General features: G+C 41.7%; 1 protein-coding gene across 10 annotated transcripts in view; it reads left to right on the top strand.

Annotated features, from left to right (window-relative positions):
• Positions 1 to 26341, top strand: part of SYTL2 (synaptotagmin like 2) — a 104072-nt gene that overhangs the window by 19581 nt on the left and 58150 nt on the right. The window lies entirely within an intron of this gene.

Raw genomic sequence — 26341 nt, 5'->3', positions numbered from 1 at the left:
TTTTTGAGGAACTGCCATACCATTTTGCACTCCGACCAACCGTGCACAAGGATTCCAAGTTCTCCACATCCTTGCCAACACTTGTTATTATCTGTTTGGTTTTTTTTGGATAGTAGCCACCCTAATGGATGTGAAAGTGGTATTTTACTGTAGTTTTGATTTGTATTGTGGAGTATCTTTTCATGTGCTTATTGGCCATTTGTATATCTTTGGAGAAATGTCTATTCAAGTCCTTTGCCCATTTTTAATTAGGTTTTTTGTTGAGTTTTAGGAGTTCTATGTGTATTCTGGATATATAATCCCTACGTATCATCATATAATCCCTTATCAGATAGAGATTTTCAAATATTTCCTCCCATTCCGTGGGGTGCTTTTTTACTCTGTTGATAGTATATTTTGACGCACAATGTTTTTTAATTTTCATGAATTCCAATTTGTCTATTTTTTTCTTTTGTTGCCTGTGCCTTTGGTATAGCAAAGATATCATTGCCAAATCCAATTTCATGAAGTTTTGGCCTCATGTTTTCTTCTAAGCGTTTATAGTTTTAGGTCTTACTTTTAGGTCTTTGATCAATTTTGAGTTACTTTTTGTATATAGTGTTAGGTAAGGGTCCATCTTCATTCTTTTGCATATGGATATCCAGTTTTATTTATTAAAACAGCATTATTTGTTGAAAAGATTGTCCTTTTCCCATTAAATGGTTTTAGAACCCTTGTCAAAAAACATTTGAGGGAACCATGTAGTTCTTGGTATTTCTTGTGTTTTTTTTTCTTTTTTCTTTTAAAGTACAGATGAAGGACTCCACTTTCCATGAATTCCTGAAGCAATTTCTGGAAATTCTGCTTTTCTTTTACTTCGATGTAAACTTCAAACAGTTATTTAAATTTTTATCAGAAAGAAATGAAAACTCATGTTTCGGTCTGCTTGTATTCCTGCCCCCCAACATACTGATTTTTTTCCTCCTCTCCTCAAATACCTGGGAAATAGTAGAAATCAAGCCCAAACTAGCAGGCTTTGTAGACTCAAATTCCCTTTTAGGGGGATCAGTTCAGGGAGGAACATGTTGCCCAGTTAGGAATTTGTATTCTTTTGAGTTTTGTGATATGAAAGTCTATTCTGTGACCTTGAAGAAGCAGGAGGTTTTATGGTTTGTTCTGTTGTCCTTTAGAGTTCAGATCTGCATTTTTGGGTAATTGCAGCATGGGGATTGAGGAATTGTGAGCTCTTTTCTGTAATGCATCATTAGTTAAAGATGGCAAAGCACTAACTTCTCATTTTGACACATTTCCAGTTGTGCTGGGCTTGTTTTCAGACCACATACTTATTTATAATGAAACATTTTTCTGGGTTCATATTTGCATTTGAGGGAGTACACTGACTAAAACAGTGTGAAGATGCAATCTGCTTGCTAGATTCCAGCAGCAGATTCTCCAACCTTTTTTTGGTAATAGGATTTTTCATTTGTGCAGAACTAAATAATGTGACAGCTGTGAAGCCTTAACCATGGAAATACCTATTTATTTGCCTGTTGGAACAATTTCCATGACAGAACGTGTTGAGAGCATGTGCTTGATTTTTAAGGACAGGTTTATAAAACATTAGTTATGAGCTATATCGGTTTACATTTCATGGATGTTATCAAAATTTGAGGTGGCTGAAACTTTTCTCCATGTCTGGCCCTTGGAGAAGGTTTCTAATTCAAAGTCCCTTGAGAGAAAAAACTGCTCATCTCTAAAACATAGACTTTGATTAATAATAATTTTCAAATTACTTCCTTCCTTGTAAGTACTTCTATTTTGTAATGAAGAAGATGTAATAAAATCTCTGAAACTAAGAATCTGGAGGGAGGGTTAGTTTCTTGACAATTTGCTTTTATGATTACTTCTCTTATGAAATCATTTTGACTCTTTGGCTTATTGTTTCCAAAGGTACTTGTTTGAGAAGGAAAAAAACTCTTTCCAGCAACTTCAAGTTATTTATTGGGGTCCCTGTTCAGAGATGGTTTGCATTCAATGGACCAGGAAGTTATGTTACAGGTTAAGAGAGAGAAATGAGCAGCCCTGACTTGGAAAGGAACACAGAGAGACAAAGGACATTTGGCTGTCAGCTGCCTTTGCTGCCACGTCAGAGAGCTGATTCTGAACTATTCCAGAAGGATGGCTTTGAGGGAGCTTTATGGGTAGATCCCAGGGTCACCCCTAATTTGAAGATTATCCCTCACTAGAGTCTGGGTTGGTGTCGTGGTTTCCCTGGTGAGTGGTCTTTTTCAGTGATTCAAAGAGTCTAATCTACAGAACAGACTTTCCTTGGAGTAGTTTATACCCCCCATCTGACCTTGTTCATCTGGCTTCCTTTGACTCCTACTGTGTACACACCCCAATTTAGTACGCAAGAATGATCAGTCCTATGGAATTCACCAGCTATGTACTGTGTGTGAGTTCGATCTCAGCTGGACTGTCCGCATGTCAGGATTATTAATCCCTTTCTCTTGCAGCTTTTGTATTCCTCTGACAGTTCCTCTGGTAGAATTCCCAGGGAATGAGGTTGGGAGTTATGAGTCTTTCTCAGTTTCAAGAAGTTGAGCGAGCAAACAGCTATTTGCTGCATGTATTTCCTTCCTTGTGGGCTCACGGTTTAGGCATATGACCCCAAGTAGTTACTGTCAACATCTTGCTAAACCACACTTCATCTAGGACTTTGATTTAGGCCAGAGGAGAGGGAGTGAAGTGGGCACTCAGAAGAGTCTTCAAGTATGTATTTGAAGAGCTGTTGTGGGCGTATTGGAGAACAGCTGTTTGCTGTGTCCACAGTGGGCAGTGCAAAAAAGAACAGATGGCAGATTAGCTGGTAAAAACTTAGCTGACAAAGGGCAAGCCGACCTTTAGAATAGGAAAACTGTGTAGAGGTCACCTATCTCAATCTTTATTCTACAAATGAGGACACAGAGGCAGAGGCAGGTTGAGTGATAAATCCAGGCTCACAGAGCTAAACAGTAGCATTGCCAAGTGTTGAATCAGTGTCTTCAGGCTTGCAGTTTGGTGTTTTCCTACAATTTTCTACTCCCAGCCCTTAACAATTGCAAAGGTTGTGACTAGACACTCAAGTGCTCTATGCAGAAAAGCTGAGCGCGCTTCCTTTCTGGATTTTTTTCTTAATTATTATTATTATTTAAAAGACTACATGACTGTCTTCCTGGGGAGGGGCAAGTGTGTAAGTCCAGAAAGGAGTAAAATATTTTTCTGGAAGTTTCTGTGAGCCAGGGTATTTACTGAGAGTTCTTTGTTTTGGAAGATTACACATTTGTCCACATGCACCATTTCTTCTGCCACACCATGCTTCGTCTCTTCACCCTGAAGTGGTGTATAGGTCCTTTGGTTTTCTCTTCTGCTGTGGACTTGTGATGAGGCAGGAGCGACCAGCACGATACGACACACCCCAGTTTCCCTAAATAACAGATAACAAGAATTCTCAGTCGCTAACCTATGGGAGCCCAGGGATCAGAGGAAGCTGCTGGGAGGCTATCCTTGAGATGCAGATGAATTTAGAATGAAAGAGAAAACACACTTTGGTATGCAGTCGTCACTTAATAAATATTGAACAAATGAATTATTATGCTTCTCCCCCTTCTTGCCTTATAATTATAGAGGTGAAAGGGAACCAACCCCAAGACAAATTCAACCCAACCTCTTCATTGTATGGGGTGAAGCAAGTGAAAGCTAGAAATATTAAGTGGTTTGCCCGAAGTCATATATCTAGTGAGGGGCTGTGCTGGGGTTAGAAACATACCATTCCGTGTCTTGATGTTATGTTAGGTTGAACCAAGACAAGTTGCCATTTCTATAGTTCACAATGTTTGTAAATTGGCAATTTTGTGTTGTTTAACTTAATATGTTTGAAGGATCAATGCTGTATACATTTTTATTTCAATAATAGCAATAAGAATCTTAGTCTTCTCTCTACACCAAGCAAGCATATGGTAGTGTAGCTTAGTATAAAGATCAAAAACATTGCTTCTGAATCACATGCTCCTGGTTTTACACCCTTGGTCTTTCTAAGATGAAGTTTCCTCGTCTGTAAAATAGGAAAAACATTATGTGTACCACTCTTAAGATTATTTTGAAGCTTAAGTGAGATGATTCTTTGAAGGGCTTAGTATAGTGCCTGGTACGTAGTAATTAATAAGTATGTGCTATTAGTCATTGTATTAATAGGGAAGAGAATAAAACTCCTAAGTCTTTAAAGAGTTATAATCCTTTTGGACAGCACATTCATCTTTCATGAAATCTGTGGGATATGCCATACCTGGGTTGCTAACGTGGACTTATCTTTATATTCTTTCTATTTCACATGCTTCTGGTAGTTATAGGGAATATGCTAGGAATGATATTCTATCAATTTTTAAGACCTTTGTTTTGACAAATATGTTGTTGTGTCATGCCAGATGATTGCAGCAGAAGTAACGCAAAGGTATATAAACATGCTGAATTAGATCAGACCTCCACCACGGGAGGGGCCCCTTACCGTCATGGTTATGGGTGAGTCCTCCGCAGTTTCTAGCAGAGGCCAGGTGGTAAGTCAGGACTCAATGCTGTTGACTGACTGACTGACTGAGTTAGTATGTTCTTTTAAAACCTGTGTCCTGGAGCCATGTCCGGTGTTTGTTCATCCCTGCCTCCTGGGTCAGCAAATATACCTGCTGCCTGGGCTTGGAGACACCGATGTGTAAAGTATTTCTCAGGACTCCTCGTGACCCAGTGACACATCCAGAGCAAACAGATTTCCAGACAGCTGTACACTTAGGGGGAAATTTATCATCCTGTGGGTGAGGGGATAAGGCACTCCCAGCCCTGAGAAGGAAGCCGTAGACTTACCCTGAAAACAAATACTTCCCTAGCAGGGAAAATAGACAGAGGCCCTCCCTCCTTCCCTTCAGTACCACCCACCCACCTCTCTTAGGGATCAGTGGGCTTTTGGGGTGTCTTCCCTTGGCATCTGCGCTGCCCTGGGACAGGCCCACTGCATGAATCCGTGGAGAAGCAGAGCACGCCCAAGACGAGCCTGCTTCCATAGTGTTCTGTGGGGAGAAGGGCCTGCTGTACACTACCCTCACAGCTACTGTAAATGTCCTTATTATCTTCCTCTTAAACTGGCCTCTTCCCATTTACTTCATCCTCTATCTCTATTTACTTTTCCCATATTTTGCCATTGTAAATGGAAGCAACGTTTGATTCTTAGAGAAAGGTTCTGCATGAATAAAACACTGCTTATTTATTGAAAAGACGTAAACTTACTAAGAACTGGCCACCGTTTTGAACTAGGAAGTGAGCATTAGTGCCCGGAAGTAGCTATGGAAGGAAAAAAAAACATTTGTTGAGCTTCTACTTAGGTTGCCATTGAGCTAGGCTGTTTATGTACACCATGTCTCATTCACATAGCAACCTTGCAAAATTAAGTATTAGGCCCCATTTTACAAGTGGGAAAAGTGGGGTTCAGAAAAATGTACTGCCATAAGATCACACAGCAAATAATCAGTGCAGCTGTCCGACTAAAGCTATGTCTGCGCTTGCTCTTACCGCAGGCTCGGCTGGAGGCAAGTGGTCTTTAATCTTGCTGTAGGCCTACAGGGCAGTTGGGCACAGCTATTACTGACCTTTGGAAGCTGAGAAAATCTGAGCAAAAGCATTGTGAATTTTCAGTTTATCTAGTTGTACTATGAGGAGTACAAAATGTATATATTCCTTCATTCATTTACTCATTTATTAAACATACTTTTATTCAGTCTCTACTCTAGGCTCAGCACTGTGTTGGGCACTGACAGGGTATCAAAAAAGGTGTAAAAACAGGAGCTTTTACTCTAGATAAGGAGATATAAAAGTCCTAAAATATTTGTCTTTAATGTGAGAACAGGAGTTAGATTGTGTGATAAGAACAACTGGTGTATTGGGAGTTTAGAGGTGGGAAACTTCTATATAGGTGGTTAGGAAAGATTTATGTGTTAACCCTCCCCCCGCACCTCCCAACACACACACACATAGTCTCAGATTGGTGGTGCTCATGGTGGCAGAGAAACGGTTGCTTCAAGATACTTATTTTTAATTAAACTGTTTGCTTTGAGGTAATTGTAGTTTCTCATGCAGTTGTAAGAAATAATATAGAGATCTGCGTGCCCTTTACCTATTTCCCTCAATGGTAACATCTTGCACAACTATAGTACAATGTTCACAACCAAGACATCAACATGAATACAACCCCAATTTCCCCCATTTCGCATGTACTAGTGTGAGTGTGCCTATGTATATATTATATATTAAGTCCTATGCAATTTTATCACATGTATCCACCACCATCATCAAGATACTGATCAGTTTCATCCCCACAAGGGTCCGTCGCCTTTTTCTTTTATAACCATGTGCATCTCTTTCTCACCTCCCCTACCCCTATCCCTACCCCCTGGCAATTAATCTTTCTCCATTTCTACAACATTGCCATTTCAAGACATAAATGGAACCGTATAGGATGTAACCCCTTTTTTGTTGCTTTTTACTGCTTAGGAGTTTTCCGTGGTATGAATATACCACAGTTGAACTATCACCTGCTCAAGGGCATGAGGGTTATTTCTAATTTCTGGCTATTATAAGTAAAGCTTCTATGAACAGGATTTTTTTTAATACTATTTATATGGCAGAGTGAGAAGTGCCACTTCTCACTGCCACTCCTTTTTTGGGGATATTGGATCCTTTCATTTAGCACTCATTCAACAAGTACTTTTTGAGCTAGGCATTTCTACTAGGAAATAGAAGAATGGAAATTACCTTTGTTGACTCCTGCACTTCAGTGGTCTACAGCTCTCAGTATTTATAGCTGCTTTGGAGAAAAACAAAATAGAAACCCATTCTGTTGATCTCATTTAAGCTCCTGTTGACTCTAATAGACCCCAAGAACTAAAATGTGGGGTTTTTCCTCTGTTTAATTCTCCTGGATCAGTTCAGACTTTCTGTGACTTTGCATGATGATTAAACATCTCATTTAAAATCTTACAAATGAGATTTTTGAGTTATTTTGGAAACAGGAGAATGGAAGAAGTTTCTACACAAATTGTTTAAAGTTCTGGTTTTATTCCTAGAAAGATATTAGACATTTGCTAGATAATGACCTTTTAAGGCAAGAGATGAAAGATCACGTTTCCTTTTGTTTTACATCCCTGAGGGGATTTATTTCCAGCTGCCCTCAAACAAGCTATGTGGTTTGCTTGAGCTCATACTAAAACTTCGTCCTTTCTACTCTAGTATTTAGTAAATGTCTTTCCATTTTAGTTTTGTTTAAATTACAAAAGCCTCTATCCTCAGGTGAGACTGAATTCCACAGAGTAGACCTCATTGGATTTGTGCCTTTTAGCTTTGAGGGGACACTCAAGTGCTTTTCACTTTAGTAAGGACCGTACATAGTTGTGATTTAAATGTGGAGTAGAGTATGGCACTTCTCTAGGCTTAAATGAATTGCACTTTTCTCACCTCCCACTCCTTCCCTCCCTATTTGAAGTCTCTTCTGATTGGTTCAAATAGGAAACAATACCCAAATGAGAAGATACTGCATTAATTATGCAAATGCTGCTGTGTTGCAGCAGGCAGAGATCTGTGGTGTAAGAAACCAGGGCTGATAGAAAATAGGTTATAAATCCAGGGGATGGAAACATATTTTTCTTACCAGCTCTGCGGAATTGTGGGAATAAATTGAAGTTAAGAGTTAAGATGATATATATTTTTTGTATAATTTCCCCCCCTTTTTTGGGTGAATGTTGAATGCTGGTAATTTTCTATATTTCTGATGTGCATAAATTTAATAAAATGAACATGCAATAAAGTTAAGCCCCATGATGATATCATTTATTTCTCTTGTATCTCAGCCTAGATAGTAGTGACATTTGAAAACCATTATTTTGAGGAATAATATAATTATGGACCCATAATTAAAAGCATGACAGGCTGACTAGTTCTCCATGACCTCCTTCGTGTTTTCTTCCACTTTTTTTGTTTTCTCTTGTATCTAAGATGAAAAAACATCAGTAAGGCAGAGAATATTACACCTCTAGACACAATATTTTTCTTCACATCTCTGTTAATTTACTCATTCCTTTTTGTAACACATTTATGAGGTTCACCACATTCTTTTTTTTTTTTTTTTTTCTGCTCTTGGGGGCTTTGGCCTTTCTAGTGGAAGAATAAGGCAGAGGGAATTTGAGGCGTTTGGTGGTTAAGCAGCCGGTAAAGTCCAAGCTCTATTTTCAGACCATTGTGTACCTCCATCTTCGCCATTAAACTTTTACAAAGCTTGGTCTCAATTTATCTGAGTTCATGGAACACTTTTCCTGAGAAAATGTTTCTTTTCTCCTCTGATTGTATCCGAGTTCTCCCTGAGTTAAAGAAAGATGACTTTTTAGTTACCCTGGGAAGGTTGACTTTAGGACTTTGTCTCAGGTCAGGCCAAGAATTTTGCCCTTGGGTCACATGGCCTGTGGCTATAGCGGCTGAATAGCACCCACCACGCCTCCTGGGGTTTCCTCGCCTTGGGCTGCTTGGAGAAGTCCAGACTGAAATCTGTGAGCGGAATCAGCTAGAGATTAGAAAACGAACCAAGCCAGAGAGTCGGCAGAGCAGAGAGAAGGAGGGCAGGAAAAGCCTAAGACTTAAAAAGCTACCATCCAGGCCATCTAGAGAATGATTCTGAGCTTTGGGACACCTTTGTCCAAGAAAGACGGGGTGGTGAGGTAGTCAAGAGTATGCGTGCTGGAGCTGGACTGCCCAAGCGGAGACCAGTGTGCCGGTACTTAGTCTCTCCAAGCCTGTTTCCTTGTATGTAAAGTGCTTACCTTGACTGTTGTGAGAAGTTGAGTTAATGATATAAAGTGCTTAGAGCAGTGCCTGGCACATAGCAAGTGTTATGTAAGCCCTTGATATTCTTATTGATTTTTTTTATTAGTTTCAGGTGTATTCTTATTGTTATGGTTAGCTAATAATAGCTAAATTTGCCCAGTTTGCTGTTTACTGTCAAGAATAAGGGATGTTTAGTTTAGTTGTAAAATAGCCTACTCTTTAGAGGATCCAATACGGAAAGAATGACTATGTTGATTTGCTCCTGCAAGACTCGGGATGGTGTTGTTTGGGGCTTTGAGATGAAATGAGAAGTGTACTCCTGGGTTTGGGGTGATGGTCCATTGTAGCCCAATTCTACAGTGGCCTGAATTGTCCTCTTTCCACCAGTCTGAATCTCAACTGGGGTCTCTGAGAAAGACCATCTTTCCCAGTGCTCTAATTTTGCAAAGGAGAGGAACGAAGCCCCAGCAGGGAAGTGACTTGCTTAACATTACATAGCTAGGGAGTGACTGAGCTGGGAGAAAACTTGACCGTGCGAATTCCCAGGACCCTGTTCTTGCTCCCAAACACACAGGTTTGCCACAATCCCGGCCTCTTTCTGCAGTGTAAGGTACCTCATGAGTCTTTCTCACACAGCGTGGCCTTAGGAGGTATTTCCTGATCAACCTTTGTGGATTAAAATTTTGTAACATGAGTGTTTATCTTTTTCTGAAATCAAAATTATGGATAAGATTGTTTGACCTAAATATTTTCAGTTTTCCATTATAGATTTACTATTTACTTAAGATCTACCTCTGCTAGGAAAAAGAATAATGAGATTTTATGAGTGTTACCTGACTCATATGGTTTTAGTTTTCGAAATGAAAACTTGAAATTTTGTTATCTCAGTTGTAAAAAGTAATCAATATCTATAATATATACACATTTGTATATGACATAGTATTTAAGAAGAAAGACGAGGTAAAGTTATTCCACTTTTCTGAGTCCAATTCCCCTTCTGTAAAATAGGAATGATAATGACACTTTCTTTCCAGTGTCGGACTGGGGATTTGGTTGTACAGCTCGTGTCAGTGTTCCAACAGAGTGGATCTTCACAGAAACAACAGCATGCCCCTCCCAATAAACAATTACATCTGGATAAAAATAAGCTTTGTTAAGACATCCTTTTATGGGGGAGAGTGCCTGATTTCACCCACCACGTGGGCACCAGAAACCTGGTTTTATAGTCACTTAGCAACCACTCTGCCTAGCTTTCTGTGTATAACAATAGGGTGAGGGGTTCTCAGGATTTCATAAATTGGTTGCAAATGCCTGAGAGCTAATATGTACATATATTACACATATCCATATGTATAACAACCGTTTTGTATTTAGACTATATGTATTCTGTGTTATAGAGTGTGTGTATGTCCATCCTGTTCCTCCTGACTAAGCTTAGTCTGTGTGAGGCCCTTGCTTGGGGACAAGTCTTCATTGGGGGACGTCTATGGAAGACTTTACTGCCTCCTGATGAGCTTCTCAAGATTCCAGAAAGGCTGAAAAGATGCGGGAACTGGTTCTACTCTCCAGCTTGGGAGCTCTGTTTCTCTGTTCACTGCATTTGCTCTGCAAATAGTACTGGGTTCTGATGTGGTGGAAGAGAATGCTTAAATTCTTTTTGATGGAAAGAGTCACTTTCAGCTTCTAGTCCAAACCCCAAAACCACTTCCTGGGTATCACCAATAGTCCCTGCCTCCATCCCATCCTCACTGCTTGCCAGTTGCTTGGGGTTAGAATGAGGGGGATTGTTCAATCTCATCACACCCTCTATTGTGTGCATTATACCTCTGAATTTCATCTTAGAACCCCTGATGGAATAGGTATTGTTTGACATATTACCTGATGAAATAAAATTGGAATCAGAATTCTGGAGGGTTGACTAAAGTCTCAATAGTAAGAAGTAAAACCTGTAATTCTGCTAAGAGTTAACCTTAGAGTTTCTGTCACCTAAATTCCCGACCCCAGCAGGTCAGTGGTTTAACTTGAATCTCACTTTTTTTTCTGTCTGAGGTCTCACCTCTTAAGGACCTCCAGCCTAATTCCACAGGCTCCCCAGTTCCTGTTCTTTGGCTTAAATCCCAATCTGTCTGATATACAGAGCCTGGATCTGTATTACTAAACCCTTCTGTTACTTGAAGCTCTATCATCACCTTGAAATCTTTCCCAGCCATTCTCCTCCTCTCCCTTCCCACCTTAGAGCAGGTCTAGGTTGCTCATTAATTATATTCTTGAGCCTTGGTAGCAATAAATGCAGCCTGGGAAGGCAGGCTTGCTCTGCAAGCATGTGATTACCCCATTTCCCTGAAAATAAGACCTAGCCGGACCATCAGCTCTAATGCATCTTTTGGAGCAAAAATTAATATAAGACTTGGTATTATATTGTATTATGATATATTATATTATATTATTATATTATATTAATTTTTGCTCCAAAAGATGCATTAGAGCCGATTGACTGGCTAGGTCTTATTTTTGGGGAAACACGGCAGTTATACCCACAGAAAAGAATACTTGGAGAAGTCCAGTTAGCTCAGGTAGTTACAGTATTGACTGAGAGTGCCCAGGTCAGGGGTTTTCACCCTCACCCAGGGATACAGATCACATAACCCCTAACTGCATTTGAGCCCTCTCCCTGACACCCGCTGTGAGTGCCAGGGGTAAAAGGCTCAGGGCCATCTGTTTCTGCTCCTGGGAAGAATACTCAGAGAATGCACACGCTGATTACTGATGGTGGCTAAAGAATGTCCACTTTTTAAATGAAAGACAGTGTGCTTCGCTGTGTGTGTAAATATAGACATCCTTTTGTTTTCTGCACTCCACCCTCTCTAAAGTAGTACTGTGCTGCCTTCTGCATTAAATTTAGTAAATGCAGGGAACAAATTGTCTAAACCGTACCCCACGTTCAAAGCTCAACTCAAGTTCCACCTCTTCCTGGTCCGTGCCATTATCTCTTCACTTCCCCACTTATCAGACAATTGAGAGTTAAATAGATCCCTTCATCTCTAGTCTTCTTCCCCCTTTGCAAATGTGTTCTCTTTCCAGCTGTATGATCTTGGACAAGCTACTGGACACTGCTGAACCTCAGTTTTTACATCAATGGAAGGGGGGTTATGATAATACTTAGTCCTACCTCCCCTCCCTACCTCCCAAGGTTGTTGTGAAGAGCGCTTAAGCTATAGTGTAAACCCCCAACATGGTACAAACGGGAGCTATCACTATCGCTGTGAGCCAAAATCTTCTTGACAATAGGAACCAGGTCTTCCTACTTAATAGTTGTACCCACCGTGCCTACTCCAGTCCCAAACAGAGGACACTCTCAGTGAGGAGGGAAGGAGGGAGGGACAGAAGGAAGAGAAAAGTTTTTTTCCCCCCAGTTTTTATGTTCTGTTTTCCTAATTATCATTCTCTCCTTCAATATAGCTATATCCTATGAAAAAATGTTAAGTCTCTCAAAAGGCATTGTGCACTGGTCAGCAGGACGACTTTTCCCCCACCCCCAACAGCCTTCCTCCACAACTCTTCCTTCCTCAGATAATTTGGTAGCTAGCTGGTGTTGGAATTCACTTTGGCCATTTGCTTCTGTGCCCATGAGAAAAAAAAAAATTATACAATTGGAAGCTATCTGAAAGGTCAGAGATCAAATGCCTCATTTTACAGGCGAGGTCACCAGAAACCAAGTGTTGCAGTCATTAGTGGCCAAGCAAGGACCAGAAAGAACCCCATCTTCGGCTGCCCCTCCAGGCAGGGCACAGGCTGACCCTGACTAACGAAGTGTCAGTGATAATTTTTGCCTGCTTTTGGAGCGGGATTTAAGGATTGACGAATGCTGTAAAGCTCTTTCCCAGATCAGTGCAAGGATTTGTGTTGTTCATGAGGGTTTAGAAAAATAGATTTGCTGAAACTACAATATCATACTCCCTGCCTGCTCTCCACACGTCAGGAGTTTGTTTATATATGTTGGTAAACTGGAATCATGTAAAGAGTAAAAATCCCTTTGTAACTGATTGCATTACACATCAAACTTCACAACATTTTGTAGAGCAAAGCTCAGTGTTTTAGGTGAGTGAGGGTTTGAGGAAACACCAGCTTCTCTTTGTATCTTTGAGTTCCTTCGCAGAGCATTTGTGTGCCTGGCCCTTCTTCCATCTTTTCCACAACTCTTCCTGGTGTGTGGGACAGAACTTTGGGGCTAGGCAGACCTGGGCTCAAATCCCAACTCTGTAGCTTAGAGGAGATACGGGTGTAGGCCAGTCCCTTATCCTCCACAAATTCCAGTTTCCTCATCTGTAAAACACAGATGGCACTGCCTACTTTGCTGGTTTGCCTTGTATAGAGATAATGTGTGTAAAGATGGAAGAAGAAGAAGGTATTGGAAGGAAATAATGTTTGTTTCTTCTCTAACTCTTCAAGTTCTACCTATTAATTAACTCAGTTTCTTATCTCCTATTAAAGCATGCACATATCTTTCAATATTAGTGGTAGTTAATAAGGCATTTTGGTTTTCTATACAAGATCACATTCTTTATTTCTGCTTTTTATGATTTTCCAGGGCTTGGCTGAGAATTTTCAGAAAATTCAGTGTATAATTTATTCCTTTTGGAGATTTCCCCTTCCTTTTGGTGAAAAGAAAAAGACAAACAAAAAACCCCAAAGCTTTACCAATTTGGACATCATTTCTAAATTTGAATCTTCTTTTTAAAAAACTGTGGTTCAGTTGGCTTCAAGAGAGGTTTCTTCAGGGACAAATGTATATTTTTCAGCTCCACAAGATTATGTCATAATTCCAAACAGCTATATATATATTTTCCTAATAAGGCAAAGACTTGGAAATAGTTTTTTTTTATTCTCAATTTTTGAACAGAGAAAATGTTCCTTTAAAAAAATAAGTCAAAAAAAAAATAAAATAAATAAAAAAATAAAATAAAAAAAATAAGTCAATTTCTGGTCTTTTGAATAACACTCTAACATGCATGTGGTCCTCTGGTGGAATTTGGCACAGTGTCAGGAAACACTGACTGGCAGGCCCAGGGTCCTGTACTGCGAATTCAGAGATAGATGGCATCTCTACCTCCAAGGAGCACCCAGGCTTGTGAGGGAGACACAGAAGGACACAAACAGTTGCTACATAGTGCAGAATCCTGTGAGACCACAGAGGAGAAGACTCGAACCCAACTTGTGAGGAAGGGGCTAAACTCACCTTCCCAGAGGAGGTGACCCCTGGACTATGTCTTGAAAAATGAGTAGGAATTTAGGAAGCTGGGAAAGGGCACTACAGGCAGAGGGAGCTGCATGTTCCAAAGATACAGAGGTGTCAGGTAAATTTAAGGAACCTTCAAGCTACGCTGTAGGGGAAAATGGAGAGGAAGGCAGAGGGCAGATTTGGAGGGACGCATGTAACACTGCGGAGTCTGCATTTTATCCTGTGGGCAGTGAGGAGCCATTGAATGTATCCCCCAGAGTCTTACACCAGGAGAAGACCTTAAAGATCAGAGTTTAGCACCTTATTTTACAGACTTGGAAACTGAAGCCAAGGAAGGGGCAGTGACTTCCTCATGGCTGCAAAGATTCCATGTTCCCCCGAAAATAAGACCTAGCTGGACCATCAGCTCTAATGCGTCTTTTGGAGCAAAAATTAATATAAGACCCGGTCTTATTTTACTATAACATAAGACCCGGTCCTATTTTACCAATATAAGACTGTGTGTAATATAATATAGTATAGTATAGTATAGAGTAGTATAGTATAGTATAATATAATATAATATAATATAATATAATATAATACCTGTCTTATGTTAATATTGAAACGGGGTAGTTAATGGCTGATAGTGAATGTCTTTATACAGACCCAGTAGTGCCTGGGGAGTAGGGCAGAGGGAGCCTTCACAAAGAAATTTCAATGTTGACCTTGTGAAGGCAAGTTCTCATAGGAACATTTGGCCGAGGATTTATCATGGTTTGGGATAATGACCCCAGCATGCCTTTTTGCATATTATTCCCTTTAAAGGAAAGGTCATCACTAGTTAGAAATGCTCTTTGGCTATTTTTAGGCTGTGTGGTAGGGGGAATTAGTGGAATTCCTAAGGTCAGCTCCAGCTGTTTTTCTCCAAAAGACCAGCTGAATTTTTCACGCGATTTGCTCATTAGGGCCTTTACACTTCTGTGAGGCATGTACTGGGAAATAAGTTAAAGGGACTAGAATTGGGGGGAAACTGAACTGGGGTTGGGATGGTTGCTGCCCATTTTAATGGTAAATGCTAAGTAATGTTAAGTGCTGTCTCAGATGCGTTTGGTCATTGCTCAACACCTTTCAATCACAGAGAACGTCCTTATGCATTACAACTCCTGCCTTGAGTAGTGGCTGGATTTTGAAGATTTAGGATGTCCCATACGTGAAGCGTCTGGCATGATGCCTGGGCAGAGGTGGTGCTGACTCATTACAGGTAGTTACACTGAATGGCACCTTTCCTTCAGGAATATCACCTCTGAACACTACAGATAGCGAGTCAGATGTTCCTAAGACTCCTGTGACGGGAGCTTGCCTGTGGTTATTTGACATCTACCATTACAACACTGTTCTCTATTGTCTCGCAGGGATTACATGAAGGCAGGTAAAGTGAAAGCATTCTTCATTTCTTCTAGAATGTACTATGATCCCTTCCTCTTATCCAATCTATGGGTGTGTGCTTGGATCTCATGCCGTGTTAGAAGACTAATGGAAAATGTAATTGTATATCATTTGGCAGTTTATAAAATGTCTTTCCAGACCTGGTCTCAATGGCCCCCTGTGATTCAGCAAGGGAGGTGGGTGGTGGTTAGTCCCAATTTTAGAAATGAGGAAACAGGCTCAGGTAAAAGCTGTTTGTGGTCACTAAGCTAGTAAGTGGGGGGCTAGATTTTCAAAACAGATTTTATGACTTTAAATGTCATGATGATGCCAACTAGAGAAGAAATGGGCCAAGTTTCTGCTCTAGCATCAGAGTTGTTTAAGGAATGCCTCTAAAGGAATGTAACTCTGTTGCATACCCAACGAGGAGCGAAGGAAAATCTCCAACATGGGATTTCTAAACGTGATGGAGCAAAAGAGAACTTTGTCCCACAAGCTCAAGACCAATACTGTTTTCTGAGCTAGAATTCAATGACATTAAAACAACAATCTATAACTTATACTAATGAAAATAATACTCATTTATTGTTGGCTAGGATGAATAGTGGTATTGAGGCATTTACCAAAGAGAGTGGGTCGTATAAAGTTTCCATTTTAAGAATCCTATATAACAGTGATGATCAGAAAGAGAACCAGTGTACGAGTTTCTCCCTTACTCTCTGAAATGGAGAAAAGTGAGGCCATCCTATTATACACAGAACAGGGAACCTAAAGAGATGCTCCCAATACTTAAATGACTTATTCAATATTTAAAAGTATTTTTCCCCCCTCTACTACATGCAAGGTTCTGTGTGGCAACAAAAATTAAGTGAACAGAAACTCTTCCCTTAAAGAGTCTAGAAGTGGGAATTTGATGTGTATATAAGTTAGTATAATGTTATGCAATTGTTGTGAATATTGTAATTATTGAATAGTTATTGTGTTGAGCATCTATGTGTGAGCTTTAATCTTCTCAACAACCCAGTGAGATACGTATGATGCCCATTTTACAGATAAGAAGCCTGAGGCTCAGAGAAGCTAAGTAACCTGCATAAGAGGATCACAGTTTACCTGGGTCTATCTGACTCTGGAACCTGTGTTCTTTCCTACTTCAGATGAGAGGTGTACAGATACGTGCTATGAGGGCTCACTGAGAGAAGTAGTTATTGTGCAAGGTATATTCGTGAGGGGAAAGGGGACCACAGGAGCAGCTTCATGGAGGAAGTATCATGTAAGCTGGGATTTGAGTGGTGGATAAGGTTTGGATGCATGCAAATGTAGGGGAAAGACATTCTAGGTGGAGAGAACAACAAGAACAAAGTTCTGGCAATGACAGTGTCAAGGTGATGTTGAGTGGTTTGCCTAGAGTACATGGGGTAGAAAGTTGAATAGGAAGCTTGGAACCAGGAAAAGGTCCATACTAGGATAAGGAATTTGGACTTACTCTGCCATTAGGGAAGAGCTAGGGAAGGTTTTTAAGTTGAGGTAGGGCATCATCATCAAAGTGGGGCTTTGGGATATGAATGTAGCTGCATTGTGGACAGTGGACAGAAGTGAGGAAGAGCCAGGAATGAGAGAAGCCATGCTCAGAGACAATTACTAAATGAGTGGTAGAAAAAGAGAGACAGGGTTCAATGAGAGGAGATTGCAGAAGTTCAATCCACTAAATCTGGCAACTGATTGGCTAGAGGGCAAGGAGAAAAAAGCGTCCACCTCAGTGTTGTTTATGACGATGTATTTAGTCAACAGAGTTCCAGGCAACAGGCTGGCGATTCAGAGATGAATAAGGCACATTTTCTGTCCTCAGAAAATGGTTTCCTATTACTGCTGTAACAAATGACCACAAACTTACTGACTTGAAACAACACAAATTTATTATCTTACATTTCCGGAAGTCAGAAGTCTGAAATGGGTCTTACAGGATAGAAGGAGTTGCCAGCACTGAGTTCTTGCTAAAGGCTCTAAGGCGAGAATCTGTTTCCTTGCCTTTTCCAACTGTTAGAAGCTGCCTGCATTCCTTGGCTCATGGCCCCTTCCTCCATCTCCACTGTTTCTTTTCTTTCTGTCTAAGTATGCTGCTTCCTTCTTACAAGGACTTTGTGATTACATTGGGTCTACATGGATAATCCGGGATAATCTCCTGATCACAAGATTCTTTTTTTTTTTTTATTTTAGTTTAGTTTATTTTTACATCCCTCACACCGTGAACCCCTCTCCCCCCATCCACCACCACCCCGACCTCACACCGAGCCATCACATTATACACATAAAATTATAGTTGGCATTCATTAATGTCCAGCCTCTGGTGTACAATGCCATGACCAGGCATCCACAGCATCCCTGAGGTGGTCTCCCAAACAGGACACATGTCCATCGGACACCCAACAAAATCCCCACAACACTATTGAATAAGTTCCCCAAAGTAATTCTCAAAAAACCCTGAGGCCATCCTGCAGTCACCAGCCGCCCCCCACTCCCTTCACCCTTCCCCCCATCCCCAACCCCCTCCCCCCCGCCCATCTAACAACTCTCGGTTTTTTGTGTCCCCAAAACTGTTTCTGATTAGTTCATACACATATTCTTTTCTTTAGATTCCGCATATAAGTGAGATCATATGGTACTTGTCTTTCTCTTTCTGACTTATTTCACTTAACATAATGTTCTCTAGATCCATCCATGTTGTTGCAAATGATAAGATTTCTTTTTTCTTTATGGCTGCGTAATACTCCATTGTATAAATGTACCACAGCTTCTTAATCCAGTCATCGACCGATGGGCATTTCGGTTGTTTCCATATCCTGATCACAAGATTCTTAATCACATTTGTAAAGTCCCCTTGAACATGGAGTACCATATTCACGAGTTCCAGAAATTAGAGTGTGGGCATCTTTGGAGGACCGTTCTGCCCACCACAGACAGTTAGAAAATACTGTACTTCTATGGAAGATATCAAACTTTGTCCCCCATTCTTGTAACCATTCTTGGCTTTCCGTCTGTGATGTTGTATTATCTCTTTCCCCCCTCTCATCTCTTTTTTCTTTCCTTTAGTCAGTAAATGAGGCACTGGCTGTGGGCCAGGCACCATGGTAGGTGCTGGGAACCCAGGAATGCCAAGACCCCTTTCTGCCCACCATGAGAGGAAGCAGAATGAGGGCTGTTAATGCAGAACAAGAGAGCAAGCTGTTAGACTTTCACTTTTGATTTTCTAAAGCTGAGGTCCTGGCCTAAAATGAGAAGATTTAGAAGAATTCTTGGTAACTTAAAAATGTGATCCTCCCACTCAGCCTCTCTACTGTCCATCCCCCATACCCAAATTTAGAGGATTTTTTTTATCTCCTCCGAGGCCTGAGGGTGGGGAATGGAGAGGTATGTGCAGAAACTCCTTCAAACGGGGTGGGAGGTTAGAATACAGGAGACAATGTAAGAGGAAAATAGGAAAAGCAACAACAGTAACACTCCAACCCCATGGTAGCATGGGAAGGTGGTTGAGTGAAATGGTGGTGATTCATTGTCACCATGGAGCACTTACTATGTCCCACACTATTTTATTTGCAGCCTAAAACCATCTTCACCATCACTCTGTAAAGTAGGTCTTGCTGCCCACATGGTACAGACCAAGAAACAAACAGAGTCCTTAGGGGAACTGCCAAAGAGCTGATGAATGAACAGGGCCCCTCTAACTCTCTTTTGACTCCAGAACTGCTGTGTTCCACTTCATACAGCAGCCGCTTATGTCGGGAGTATAGTACAAGGATGTCTTGAGCAATATTCACCTGTATCAGCTTTAAAACAAGTGTGTCTCTAGAAGGTAGAGAGGAGCAAGGAAGACCTACACACGCTAGGAACTTGATATATCTTTGGTGGAATAACTAACGGCCTGGCCAGGAGATCTGAGCATGTCTGGGAAGAGGGTGAGGCAAGCGAGGCACCCAGGGCACAGGATGTATGGGGACAAGGTCATGCAAGTGCTGATGGTGCAAATGTGGCACCCTGAAAGTGAGAGTCTCCTTAAATTTTGCACCCGAGTTGTGTCTCTTAAAGAGGCGTCATTTTCAGGGTGCCACAGGTGCAAGGTTCTGTGCTCACACAACCTTGCCTTCTATTTGGTGTTCTGGTATTTTGCTTGCCTCACCCCCTGGGTCCTGGATTTGAGAAGACCAGCCAATTCAGTGGTCCCAATGCTGGCTGGATTTACAATCTCCTGGATGGATTAAAAATAAATAAATTTTGAGATAGGGTCTGACCCAGACCAGTTAAAACAGAATTGTTGGGATGAGATGGGGGGGTTAAAGAAACCTGGGCATGGGTATTTTTAAAAAAAAGCTTTTCAGGTGATGCTGATGTAGTCAGGATTGGGAAACCCTGAGTTAATACTACATTTGGAGAAAGCCCATCACTGCCCAGGCTGGACAGGAGTGGACATGATTGCATCCAAAGTGAGACTTGATGTAGTCTTTTCAGTCTGAATTGGTGATTGCTACGGTTCAGTTAACTTTATTATTCGGGGTTGAATTCCACCCTGGTTAATAAATCAGCTGGTGCCTCCACTCCGTCTGAATTTGAAACCTAGAAAATAATTAAATGTAGGGTCATCTCTAACGCCTGCTGTTATCAGTGTGCTGGTTTCAGGGGTGCTGTGAAATGCAGCTCTGTCCATTTATGAGCCCATTTGCAAATCCTTACTTAGGTTGAAGTTGCATATGTCCTGGAAATAAAGGCAGTCTCCTCCAAGAGTCCCAGCTCTCACATGAGGTAGCTGTGTGACCTTAAGCAATTCGTGTTACCTCTCTGTGTCTCAGCTTCCTCATCTGCACAAAGAACTAGTTAGGACTCTGATTCCGCTCTTACTGCATTTTGGTGTTTGCTCTTGTTACAGCCAGCTGGAAAACCACCGATATGCAAGTGAACATGCTTAACTTTACAAATCCTATACTCTGTAACCTGTCGTCAGCCATGTGTGACCTACTGGGATCCTTTGTACCTGTGATTCCCACACCTGGCCAAGCAGCTGCGTCATGTGGGAACATAGATCTTTTCAGAAATCTAAGCACATTATCATTAGTTGTGACTATGAGATTAACGGGTACGTATTAGTAATCACGTATAAGTAGTTTTCTCTTATTCCTATCTCTCACATTCTTAGTTTGAGATCCCAAGTCACTTTATGGGAAACATTAGCTGTTGAGGAGTTGAATGAAGTAGAAAAATGGCTTTTATCTTTGGAAGAATCATCACACATTTCTATGTAAGCATATAACAAAATTCTTATTGAGTTTAAATTTTTAGAAAAGGTTCTTTTAGGGATAGCTTCTGGTTCCAGGCATCTCTACCACTCGAAGAGGCTAATGGGTATGTATAAACAGCTGCATGTTGACACAGGTGCCTTTTTTCCTCTATCTCATGCTTGTCCTTCTTTCCGTGTGTGTTCATAAAACAAACCCAAATGGCCCAATCATTTTCCTTTTCCTCACGAGTTGTGCATAGAAGAACATACCACGCTTTGAGGGCCAGTGCATATTGCCCATAGGAAATAACAGTGAGGAAAGAAGGTACAGAAGGAGCAGCAGCAGGATGAAAAAACTGGGCTGGGAATCAGGACTAGGTCTCTCACTGGCTGTGTGATCTCTCTGAGAAGAAGGTGGATGGTGATGCAGTCAAGATGAAAACCGGTGGCTTTCGAATCTTACAGCCCTGGGTTGAAATCATGTTCTGGTTGGGCAACTATAGACAAGTTATTGAAATCTTGGAGACCAGTGTTGTCTGCACGATGTGGAGAATACCTGCCTTACTGGGTGGTCAGGGGGTTCACTGAGATCGTATGTGTAAAGCACTTAGCACCACCTGCTTATTTTTCAGTCTAGAGAAAAAATGACCAAGATCCTGAGAGGCTTAGAAAACATGTGAGGAACAGCTGAGGAAAGGAGGAAGTTCATCTTCCCGTCAACAAAGGAGACTCCGGGAGAACATGAAAGCTGTGTTCCTTTTCCATTGTTGTACGAAAGGGAGGGTGAGCTGAGGTTGGCAGGGCAAACTGGAGGCAAAGGGTGGAAATTACAGGCCAGTTCAACCAAGTGCCAACTCTGCCTGAGAACTAGAATGGCCCAGCTTTGGGCATGGGGACCTTGGCAGTGTGGCCTGCTGGTTTGGTGACCACCACTTTGGTACGCTGTGGGAAGCTCTTTCTCCTCGGGGAGAGGTGAACAAAGATTCTCTGACTGTCCCACTCCACTCATTTCTTCTTAGGTGTCTCCTGAACCATCTGCGGCTTATGCCATTTATCCTTTGATGCCACTGTGATCTAGGAAGTTTCCAAAGCATCTGGTTTTATGTGGAATGGTTGTCACTGCTGGGAGTAGGCCTCTTAATTGATCAGGCCTGTTTTCATCCAGCACCATTCTCCCTAACCCCACCCCAACCCAAGCCGACTTGTTCCTGCTCTCCTTCTGCCTCCCAGATTTTTCTTTCAAGCCTTCATTCTTCATGTCACGGGACTGTCAGAACAATTTGCTGTTCTGCTGAAAACCTCATCATGTGAGAGTCACTACTTAACTGCCATGTGCCTCCCCTTCCTTGGGGTCTGCAGGCTTTGGTACAACACCAGCCATCTGGGAAAGGAGAATTTGCCATCTGGGCCCCTTCCTTGAAGCAGAGCAAGTTGGGGAAGAAATGCTGTTTTAATCAGGCTTTAACCTGAGTTTGATCCAGAAAAATGATTGGGGTTCGGGCTACGAGCTTAGCTCTTCTCCTTGCTGCCATGAAAAGCAAGTCCCAACTGCTTGGGGCCTTGGTTTCTCCAGCTTAACTTTTGGACAACTGACAAGGAGAAGAGTATTGACTTTTACAGACGTAGCATAGCAGCGCTGACACATGAGAAATTTGAATTAAGCACAGTCTGCATTTGGAGCCCTCAAATTTCCCTTTTGTGCTCCGCTCCTACTTCTGCTCATTCCTTATTCACCTTTGACAGTGTCCTGCATCCTCACAATAATCTCCAGAATGAAGGGAAAGTGGGTGTGAATATACCCATCGTGTAGGTGAGAAAACTGAGACCTGGAGAAGTCATGTGATTTATTTAAATCGTGCATTCATTGGAAGGACCTGGAGCTAGACCTCAATGAAAACTACGGACCTGATTTTTCAGTTATGAGCCCTAGAGCTAGGGTCATGTGGAAGTTCAATCCACTTCCACCTGTGTACAGCATTAAATACTGGAGTGCGTGGTACCTGCAAGGCACAGTGGCAGGTGCTGGGGATCCAAAGCGCACAGCGGCCCAGGCCTGGCTCATAAACTAATGGGGGACAACCCCGAGTAGACAGGGATTCGAGACAGTGTGCTGAGTACCCTCAGTGAGGAAGTCAGGTGCTAGTAGAGCACACTGGAGCAATGCCTAACCCGGCCTTGGGAGCGCAGGGGAGGCTTCTGGACGAGAAGTGACACCGAACTTAAGATTCACAAGGTATTAGGTCAGGCAAGGGTGTTTCAGGAGGGTGGAATGGAACAGTATAGTCGGAAGCCTTAAGGCAAAAGGAACTGAAAAAGTTTAGTGTAACTAGGGCCTAAGGAGAGGAGCTTGGAGAAGAAAGCAGGCACGAGGTTGCGTAGAGGACTGCAGGCCACGATAAGGACTCTGAGCATTAGCAGAGAAGCCATGGGAGGTTGGTACAGGGTTTGAAGTCTGGAATACGGCTTTGCCAGATCTGAATTTTTGAAAAATCACTCAGCGACAGGAAGAGGATGGGTGGGAGAGAGGCCTGAACCTAGGGAGAGGTTTTGCTCACACAGGAGCGACTCCTTCTGTGAACACCTCAGGAATCTCTGTGGTCAAAATTCATTTCTCCCGGCTTTTTCACTGAGGTTGCTGACCGCTGGCTGTGGGCCAGTGATTCTTTTATGCTTAAACAGAGAATAAGGGTCTACAGCCAGACAGGAGTGCTGTTCTGCTTCCCCAGGTTGAAGAATCTGTGTGGAGGGGAGAAGTAAATGAGATGTCAGTATGAGGATGGTTTAATCTGACAAAGCCACAAGCAAATGCCAGCCCCACCACATACAAGCGTGGTGGCAGACACCTCCCTGAGCCTTACTCTCCTCATTTGAACAACACAGATAGTCAAATATCTCCCTCAGATCTTTGTGACGAGCCGATACAATGATGTACGTAAAGTGCCAGGCATGTAGAAGGTGCCCACTAAATATTTATTCCCTTGTTGTTGTTTTTTTTTTCCTGTCTTTTCTAATGCGGCTCCAACGCAGAGGAAAAGCCAGAAATCTTAAAGCCCTTGCAAAGCCTAATGCAGTCTAATCTTTTTTTTTTTCTGACCCGCTCTACCTGTCCGCCTGGTACACTGATAGTCCAGCACTGGCCCCCTTGATGTTTCTCTCTTCTTCTTCTTCTTTTTTTTTTAATAGTTAGACATTTATCATTTATACCCCCCGCCCCCAATCTGCTACTTAAACATGCGAGTCACACTCCCACCTCAGGACGTTCTGATACCACTGTGGCTTGTTTCCTCCCCTCTGTCAAGTTTTTGTTCAAATGTCATCTCACTGAGAGCTACCCTAAACACTCTTCAAAACTCCAGCTCTTCCCCCTGCCGCCACACACTGTTCCCTTTCTTTCCTTGCTTTGTTTTCTTCCATGACTCTTTTCACCTTCCAACAAGTTACATGATTGATTTGTTTATTTTTATTTTATTTTAATTTATCTTGTTTTATTATTTAGTTTGATCATTGTTTCTTCCCACTAGGACAGGACGTTTTCTTCTGTCTTATTTGTTGCCATGTCTTCAGTACTGAGGCATGTAATAGGCTCGCAGTACATGTTTGTTGAATGAATGAATGAAATGCTGATTTCCTCCCATGATAGATAACACCCAGCATATTGGCAGTTGGGGGAGCACCTGGTATTGAAAAATTGTAACTGACATCTACGGCTCCCCTGCCATGTGACTGGCTAGTTCATAAGGGGTCAAAGATTCCAACCCTTCACTCCTTTGCCCTTACACTCACTAATAGCCGACTTTTAGGCCAAACTTTTAACCCTTAGAAGCTTTTACTCAGAAGCACTGGCTAGCTTGTTGTTCTACCTGAAGGTGTCGAAACCAGCATTTCCCCCTTTAGCACCCCTGCCAGTTACCACTGCTGGACAACTTACGTGGTTTTTTCCTTCTGGTCTCTTCCTGTCCCCCACTCATTGAACTTAAAAACAATCTCCCATTGAACCATATGGCAGTGTAATGCCTCATTGGGGACGTGGTTCCCAGAATGTGGCCTGAATCCATTTCCTTGCCAGCCTTTGAGATCTAAGGAAGTTACTATGCATGAAACAAAAGAGATAGCTGTCCCCTGGTGAAGCTGTATATTTGGGTTAGGTCCATTCATTCATTTATTTGTTCACTTATTGATTCATATTCAGAGACTCACAGTCAAATGGAAGAGACTGCAGTCAGACAACTAATGAGAGCAGTGGAGGTATGTAGATGGAGGAGAAAGTTTCTGTGTCTGCTACAAAAGGATTGTTTGACAACCCCAGACCTTAGTGGCTATAACAACAAATATTTATTTCTTACCACCATATCTATAGGTCCGCTGGGGTGACCCTGGCTTCAGCTGGGTCAGGTCCTGGTCTATCCTTGTATCTCTCTTTCTGGGACCCAGACTGAAGAGACTACCTGGGGCAAACTCTTCTTGTGGCACATGGCAGGAGTACAAGAAGCGCAACCAAACCACACAAGCACACCTACGACCTATGCTTACTTCACATTTGTAACATTCTGTTGGTCAAAGCAAGTCACAGGCCAAGGCCAAGATAGGTAGAGACGAATACTCTGCTTACTCTAGCGACAACATGGTTGTATAGTGCTGTTTGCGGGAGGGAATGAATAGTTAGGAACAACAGCATTTAACTCTGGTTATGGAAGTTAGGGAAGGCTTCCTGGAGGTGGAGACTTTCATCTTGAAGGATGAGTAGTTTTAAAGATGAACAACCAGGCAGTCATATATGCAAGTGCATGTGAATTTTTTTAAAAAGAGGATGAAGTATTATTGTCTTAATATTTATTTGAGTAGTTTCTGTGGGCTTTTTATAAAGAGCTACAGAAAGATAAAGCAAAGGCCATCAGAGTACCTGTCCATAAAGGCCAAATTCATGCTGGAGATAAGAAACATAATTCAAAAGAGGCAAGGAAAGTAGATAACTAAGTACCCTCATGTTCTGCTGGATGGAACAAAAGTGTGAACTCAGAAAGGAAGCCAGAATATATTTTTAGTAGCTATTTTTGGTACAGGATGCAAGGTATGTGCAGTTTTATATTTGTTATTTCATTTAATTCTACAACCTGTAAGAGACGTCCTACTGTTAAGTAAGTACAAATGAGGAAACTGAGCCTCGGAGTGGGAGAGAACTTGCCAAATGGTTCATAGCTAGCGAGTGGTGGAAGCAGTACTTCTATGTTGCCCAAACAAGAATCTATTCATAAAAATTACTACTATACACACTCCATTTTATTTTTAAGTTGGGCTGCTTTAAAATTTACTAAACACCTGGTTTTTAGTGTCTACTGTATATGGAGTGCTGTGGTTATTAAAAGGGCCCCAATCCTGGAGTTGACAATTTCTGAAGTCCTGTTTGAAGCTCTGGCATTCTTTAGGTCTCACCTTCTTCTCATTGCATGTGGATTTAAAATACCCCAGAGAAAATAGGATTCTTGCCCATTGTCCTACTTAAAAATGCTCACTTTGGCTGGTGGGGTGTTTTGAAATCCTGCCTCTTTCTTTCCCCCAGTATA

Source organism: Rhinolophus hipposideros (genome assembly GCF_964194185.1).
Source record: "Rhinolophus hipposideros genome assembly, chromosome: 10".
In the NCBI taxonomy this organism is placed as follows: domain Eukaryota; kingdom Metazoa; phylum Chordata; class Mammalia; order Chiroptera; family Rhinolophidae; genus Rhinolophus; species Rhinolophus hipposideros.
The sequence above is the reverse complement of the archived record's forward strand: the minus strand, read 5'-3'. Positions and strand labels throughout refer to the sequence as shown.